At 36.6% G+C, this 8072-nt stretch overlaps 1 long non-coding RNA gene across 1 annotated transcript; it reads right to left on the minus strand.

Moving 5' to 3' along the window:
• Positions 1 to 247: 247 nt before the first annotated feature.
• Positions 248 to 4244, minus strand: LOC125674546 (uncharacterized). The gene is made up of 4 exons (XR_008796158.1): positions 2376 to 4244; positions 2159 to 2256; positions 1822 to 1923; positions 248 to 698 (listed from the first exon to the last, which is right to left on the minus strand). It is a non-coding gene; the product is annotated as an uncharacterized LOC125674546 (long non-coding RNA).
• Positions 4245 to 8072: the final 3828 nt, after the last annotated feature.

An 8072-nucleotide genomic window follows, 5' to 3' on the forward strand; every position in this document is an offset into this window, starting at 1 on the left:
TTTTTAATGTTTAGAATGCTTAGATTAGGTATTTCTAATTGTTAGCAAAAATTTGAATATCAGTGGTAAAGCTCACAATTCACAATAAAAATGGAAAAATAAAATTTGAAAATTTTCAGCTCAAATCGTGTCCATGCCGCTTTAATAGAGCATTTGTGATGAGCATCAATAAGTGTAGTGCTTTAATTGCTTAGTAGTGCTTTGCTTGCTATGCAAATTCAATATCAGTAAAGTAAAAACCAAATGAAGCATTTTTAAATGTGTTTTATTTAGCAGTACTTATGTCAAACAAACATTTACCATCATACAGTTTTCAATCACTCAAATAAATAAATGAATTATACAGTCAAACATTTTCCCCAACACCGCTGAAGTAACACTTAACACAACAGAACAGAAATTAACATCAAATGTCAACAGGTCCATATAACTACGAGCACTTTCTCAGCAGCTGGGTGGTGCTGATCTGTCTGGCATTGTATTCCTCCCAAAGTTGGAATAGTTTACCGTTGAGTCTGGAGGACTGTTTCCTGTGTAGTCTCTCCATCTTCCCTTCTGTCAGCAGCCTGGCCTGCATGGGGATGGCAGTGACCCTGTGTACAGTTCTTGTAATAGGAGGTAAAATGGGACTCGTCCTCTGGAGTTCATTCTAGAGTTGATTTGGTTGTGCCAACCTTCTAGATCATTGTTTGTTCTCCCTGAAATAGCATATAAATCAAAATGTGTATAAATGCACCGTTTTACACGCCATATACACTACCATTCAAACTTTCATATAATTTAAGGGACGAGATCAAAAGTCCAACGTCTGACACAAAAAAATCTAAATTCACTAGTTTTCACGAGACCACTCCCCCCCCCCCCCCCCAAATCGAAATGAAACGAAATCTACCGAAGCGAAACGAAACCTATCGAAACTTATTTCATACGAGATGCCTGCTGTTGTAGGCACGGTGAAATAAATACAGTACGTATACTTTGGAGTATTTCTAAGAATTCATAATTTTTATGAATGTACACAGTACACGTACAAAGATTTATTTTGAATTTTTAAACTATTAATCATGCATGTGCTTTAATTATGATGTTACAGCTTGGAGATAATGAATTTGTTTAAATTGTGACGTTGTTTTCGTGATTATTTTGCCACAATTTATATGACGTTATAAGCGTAACGTAAAGTGACTACAGTACCGTGCGCGACGTCTATACAACTTCCTTGTGTGTCAAATAAACGTAAAACTATTCTACATGTGTACAAAGTATAACATTTATTCATGAATTACAGTTTATTCTAGTAATTCCGAAAGTTAACACTACATCTTTTCATTAATTAGATTAAAGTCAAATGTTCGTTACTATAATTTCTGGTATCTTCTAATCTCTCGATTGTGAATATATTAACGGTTTAAGGCATGAACTTCAAACTGAATATGAATCAAAAAATCAAAATACAAAACACTAAACATTTGAAACACATAGCAAAAAAGAATGTGGCAACAATTTTCGTTATTCAAATGTTTGTTTCATCAATGCGAGAAGTGATTAAAAATCGAATGGCCTTTGTCGGGTTTGATGCTCTATGTGTTCATCGATGAAGTACGTGGGCCCTTAAGCATCCATGGCGCTATTTTTGCAATTTCAGAAACTGTATCCATGCACTCTGTGGTATATGAAAGTTGTATGAAACGTCATTTTCATTAGCCGGGTCATTTGATTGTCAGCACGTCGCCGGGTATACCCAGTTCGAGTCGGCCGGATTTTTCAGAATCAAGTATGCTAATTATAATATTAAATTTTGTATAATATTCAAAATCTTACTGTAGATTCATCCTCCTGTTCATCTTCATCATCGGGTTCAGCAACTGATGAACCAAGGGAGGCTATTGACACGTGAAATGTGGCATCAGCTGCAGCTACAAACTGAAAGAATATAATATATTTTTATAGAAGTGTCTAACAGGGATTCATCTACTGAGTGTTCCTGACATGAAGAATTAATTTATCCATTTTAAAACCTTAATTGTCCTATGTGGAAGCAAATGTCAAGGATATTTCGTTACTAATTTCCAATTATATGTTCTTAATTATTTCAAGATGTTTAATACAAATGTTCTTAATGTTATTGCATTCATGTAAATATAACGTATACCAGTACCTCTTCTGTATCAGTAGGATTTTCCAAGCACCGGGCGCAAACCCACTGGAGGTCTTCTTGCAGTTTCCCTATTCGTCTATACTGGTCACGGCTGATTCCTGTCATATTATTAAAATTTGTGTTCCATTACATTGTTCATTTGATGGAATTTTTTAATCATTACTATACAACTGCTTTCCATTCTTATTTTTCATTAAGTAAAAGAATAAAATCATACCAGTATTACATGCTCTGTGTTGCCATAGTTCACATCCTTCACACTGGATGGCCTCTTGTCTGGGGCGAACACTCTAATTGCATGCAATGCATTTGTCTGTGAGAATAAAAAAAAATCAATGCACAAATAATTGTAATAATAACTTACATTTTAACTAGCCGATAATTTTATTGTATGCATGTGAAATCCCGACATCTATATCAACTATCCATAGTATTTGATACAGTATTATTATTTTTCTATAAAGCTACATTGTAAGTACCTTTTAAAAAGAATAACGCATAACATAAGGAATATGAAATGTTTTATAGCGGTTTTCCAATTCGATACGACGTTGCTCAGAATCAGTACATGTGGTTCTATAAGATGTAATAAAAGTTTTATTTATAATAGATCATTTGTATAGAAGAATTACATATTTATGTTGATAACGTACATAGCATCTGCAATTTAACGTAAGATGCAACTCTGGAAGGAGAACTTGTTACTTTTTATTTGCGACTCTATAAAATATCAAGCATGTAGAATCGAGGGATGGGGGTAAGAGCTGCCCCCATTTTGTTAAACAATGGACATATTATAATGCAAATAGTGATATATTTAAATTACTTATTGAAAAAAATATATCAGAATTGCTATTATTATTACAAATGTAGAAAACGTAATCAATATTAATATTTGATATATGACATTTAAGCGTAACAATAGAATACCATGCCAGAAATATTTTTTTCTCCGTCCAAGGAGTAGTTTTCCAGCTACATGGAATATATACTCCAAGACTCTGTTTCCATTCAAAGTTCTTAAATTGCGGCATAATAATTTTCGTTTTGAAATGCCTTTTGCTATAGTAACTATGTCACCTCTATTTTTCTGTTATTTAGGATTATTTACCTATATGAAAGAAGGGTAACATTAGACTACTATATTCTTTCACCAAATAGAAACATGAAATGCATTTATTATGGGTGACAGAGAATGGGTGTGTTTCATATATAAATCACTAGAACAGTTGCAGGCTATATCTTTTTACCATCAACAATTAAGTTATGGAATGTCTATAGATCAGAGAAAATGTTTGGGTTTTTGATTTATTTTTTTTACCAAAAATTAACACAATTAAAAAAAAACTAAGAGATCTAAAGATCTAAAATATATCTTAGAAATAAGGAACAATGTGCTGCATGTATGTTCACATGTGACATACAACTAAATATACACTGTACAACAAAATTTATCTGAAATTGAAATTAATGATGATTTACCCATCATATTTTTGTCAATGTTCGTTAGTTAAAATGCTTCAAACAAAGCTGGTATAATATATAACAATCCAACCATCGAGTGGGACATAAAAATAAGATATACTATATCTTTTTTATCTAATTTAAAATATATATGCATCTAATTTAATTCATACTGACCTGACATCGTTGGTTTTCTCTTCAGAAATGAGATGTGAAGCCCTCATTGTGTACCAGGGGACTCTTCATTATCTCCTCCTAATTAGCACCTAGTCACGGAATAGGGAGAAGGATATGGGTGTTGTTGTTTTTACAATTTACACATTCAACGGAGGGCCCATTTAAATTGCTTTGTTATACACCCCCCCCCCCCCCCCCGAAAAAGATTTTCAATTATCCGAAGTTTGTATATAATAGCAAATTAATGTATAATATAAAATTCAGATTAAAATCAAATAATGTATTATCAAATCAATTATAAATCAGTGCCAAATAAAAAATAATTGTTGGTGCCGAAACATCTTAAAGTAAGTGCCGAAACGTCGTGGTACCGAAACATCTTGGTGCCGAAACGTCTTAATAATAAAGTGCCGAAACGTCTTGGTGCCGAAAAGTCCTGCACCCTGGGAGGCCAACAGTGATGAAGTTTTCATAATATTGATAACTGGCATGTAAACCGTAAAAATGTCACATTTTTAATCTGAGTGTAAACTATATAAAGAATTTATTTCACATTTTCCACTCCTAAGAATTGTAAAAAAAAAAAAAAAAAAAAAAAAAAAAAAAAAGCGTAGTAGACATCTACATAAAGTTTCAGTACATCCCTATATGCTACCGCCATCAAGAAAAGAATTAAATAAGATTTATTTCTTATCATTTAAAAAATATTTTAAAACACCGAGTTAAGATAATAAAACAAAATTCTGTTTTAAAATTCACACGACGTATTTTAAATTACACAACATGAAATCAAAATCGGGATTTCTTTGATATGTGGAAATCAAACGAATTTTTCAGCCAATCAAATTCGCTGTTATATTTCGTCAAGACAATATCAAAATTATTCAAGTTGTCTAGAAGGACTCTCCTGGTTTTCTGTGGGTTCTTGGTTTGTTCCTTTTATAAAATTTCGTCGGAAGGTTTGTTTCTATGTGACAAACACAGATAATGTTGTTCTCAGGGTAACACAAGCCTATTGTGAATATTTTAAGTTAAAATGATTTTTGTGGAGACCCAGCTCTGGAGAACTGATATTCTTTGGTACTTCATGATCAGGGCCGTAACTGCCGATGAGGCAGACGAGGCAACTGCCTCGTCTGATTTTTTGGCAAAAAAGAAAATAAAATTATATAAATGTTATATTATAGGATATATGTTTAAAATGAAGACAAGCACCTTTGTCTTTGACACCATATTACGATTCTTTACATAGTACAAATGAAACACAAACATGATAAATTGGGATTTAAAAAGTGTCATTTTCAGTCGTAAAGTCAATCGGCGGCCCCCAATCCCCTGCCTCCCCTGATTTAGAACCCTACTTACGGCCCTGATGATATTTAAAAAGTTGACCTATCCACGCTTCAAAAGGTCTTCTTGAAGTACTATAAAGTGATGCGGTCCACTCTATTGATTGTTTGTAATGCGTTGAGTAGCTATATATATGTTATCTGTGTATGACCTATCCTTTACTAGTACATCTGTAAATACTGCTATATATGTTCATCATGGAGTTCTAAGCACTTCTACGACCGCTTTCATCTTTCCTTTCAGTGAAATATATTACTTTGTATTGATAAATTAAAAAGAGCTATCTATGCAAGGTGAAGATAACGAACAGTTATCAATCTCATAAATCCTATAAGCAATACAAAATAGATAGTTGGGCAAACACGGACCCCAGGACACACTAGGAGGAGTAAGCATCCCCTGTTGACCGGTCACACCCGCCGTGAGCTCTATATCCTGATCAGGTAAACGGAGTTATCCTCAGTCAAAATCAGTGTGCCAAGAACGGCTCAACAATCGGTATGAAACACGTCAGACAGTATTTGACCCAATGCGAGGTTGTATTGACGAACTAGATCGTTATAACGACCATAGAATTTGCGAAATGCTTACTTCAATCGAGACTGTTGAAACCCCTGTACCATCAACTTGTTTGTCAGTAGCTTACCTCGATTTAAAAACTTACTATACGCAGAACAAGCTCTTGCATATCGAATCAGTTGAGATATATAAACACCATATGCAGGTGATAATGGAATATTGCTCATAAATATGGGAAGTTGACGATGGAGAAGCTGAAATCACCCCGTTTGTCATACAGTTGAGTTGTCAGTTTGCCGTTAATGTCTACTTTCAATAAAATATCTAAGTATGAAGTAGAAGTGGACGACTCTGTGGTGTCCTTTATTTAGAGCTCACAGGGATATATATCAAATCGACATATGAATGAAAGTTATTATTGTTAATTGACAAAACGTCATCGATATATCTAAATGTCGAATTGAAGGCCACAGCGAGAGATTTTTTTCTTCTCGTGTAGAAGTTATTGCCCCTTTTAGCCAGACAACTGTTGTGATGTGTCCCTTAGCGGTAGGTCGCAAGACTTCTAGATGGAACGATACTGGTGTTTTTAAATCTGTTCTGCTTCTGGGGGAATTCCATCTGTTTTTCCACTCTTTATTTGGGTTATTCTCTCTGACGCTCTTGACTCGTTCGTATCACCTTTGAAAACCAAAATTGATATTAAATGAAGAGGATTTTCAAAGAAAGCTAAATTTAAGTGCACAGTAAAATATAGAAAATTTGCGCTTCGACTTGAATTTTCCAACTAAAAAAATTCTTCGTACAATTCCAGGCTCTGCTCTGGCAGCCCCAACCACTTGTTACTTCTTACTCATTTTGAGTCTGGTTGGAAAATATGGCCTCTACTACAGTCATCTAGCGCACTCTGCTCTCAGCAGCCTTTTTCAGTTGCCCCCAGCTCTGACCACACAGTTGATCTCCTCCTCACATGACGTTTTCCAGGTTGTCCTGCGACACGCGATATCCGACTTTTACCCCGGGGTTACCACTCAAGCGCGTGACGCGTTGATTGATTGAATATTGTTTAACGTCCCTCTCGAGAATATTTCACTCATATGGAGACGTCACCACTGCCGGTGAAGGGCTGCAAAATTTAAGCCTATGCTCGGCGCTTATGGCTTTGGAGCAGGGAGGGATTTTTATCGTGCCACACCTGCTGTGACACGGGACCTCGGTTTTTGTGGTCTCATCCGAAGGACCGCCCCATTAGTCGCCTTGTACGACAAGCAAGGGTACTGATAACCTATTCTAACCAGGGTCCTCACGGGATCGTGATGCGTTAAACTTCTCCAGTCGGTTTTCCGAGGATGTGGACGATCCACCGTCCCTTCCTTCCTGCTATTTGCCGGATGGTCGAATCCTGATTTGCTTGTAAATGTTAGTTATCTTTTACGGCCACCTGATGTTCAGTTTGTAACTCGGACACCTGTTGGTGAAGGTCTGCAGTTTGTTTGAGGAGGTTAAAGTTTCCACAGACGAGTACAGAATTAAGCATTACTGTTGTTGATCTATACGGAGTTTGTTGCGTGTCGACAGTGCTGGTGTTCTCCACACAAGTTTGAGGATGATGAAGACATATTTGCTTTACCAATCCTTGTTTTTATATCTTCATCTGTTCCACCAGAGGCTAAGACAATGCTGACCGCGCAGAGTCCTTTCTAAAGTTGGCCTGTTCTGGGCGAAGTCATTAATCTATGACGCAAAAGATAAGTACATGTATTAGCAAAAGTATTGTACCAGCATGTTCATCCCCTCGAGCTCACAACAAGGGGGTCTTGTGAGAATCTTGCTTGGGACAGAGAGAAGCATGACGTCACGCCAGTTCTTGCGATGTCCCAGGTCTCCTTTCTTCGGAAATTTAACAAGGTCCCCTTTCTTCCAGTCTGCTGGTACCTTCCCCTCTGTCCAGGCTTTCTGTATAAGAGGCAATGTCTTATCTACTGATGTCTTTACGTCCGCCTTGAGGGTTTCAGACCCAGCTACCTTTTCTCATTTTCTTCAGAGCCTTGATGGTCTCAGCTCTTAATTGCGGGAGGAACGGTGAGTACTACTAGTTCAGACCCAGTTGGTGGGATACTAGGTGTTGTTGCAAGTGACGACCGGTCACTTCTTTAGATCTTCTTTGAAATGGTCGACCCAACACTTTAGTCGGTCTTCTTCCTTTTTGATGGAGCTTCCTGCGTCGTCTTTCACTGGCTTACTTGTGGTGATCTCTTTTAAGCCATGGTTCTAGTGACTCTGTACCGGGTGCCCTGGTCTTTGCTGTGTTTGAACTGTTTGTTGTGAGTACCGCTGGGTCACAGTTACTTTCCTTCATTTGGAGTGGGACCTTCCCGTCGTTATCCTTGGTGAGAGGGGTTCC

The sequence above is a fragment of the Ostrea edulis genome, chromosome 6, assembly GCF_947568905.1.
Source record: "Ostrea edulis chromosome 6, xbOstEdul1.1, whole genome shotgun sequence".
Classification (NCBI taxonomy): domain Eukaryota; kingdom Metazoa; phylum Mollusca; class Bivalvia; order Ostreida; family Ostreidae; genus Ostrea; species Ostrea edulis.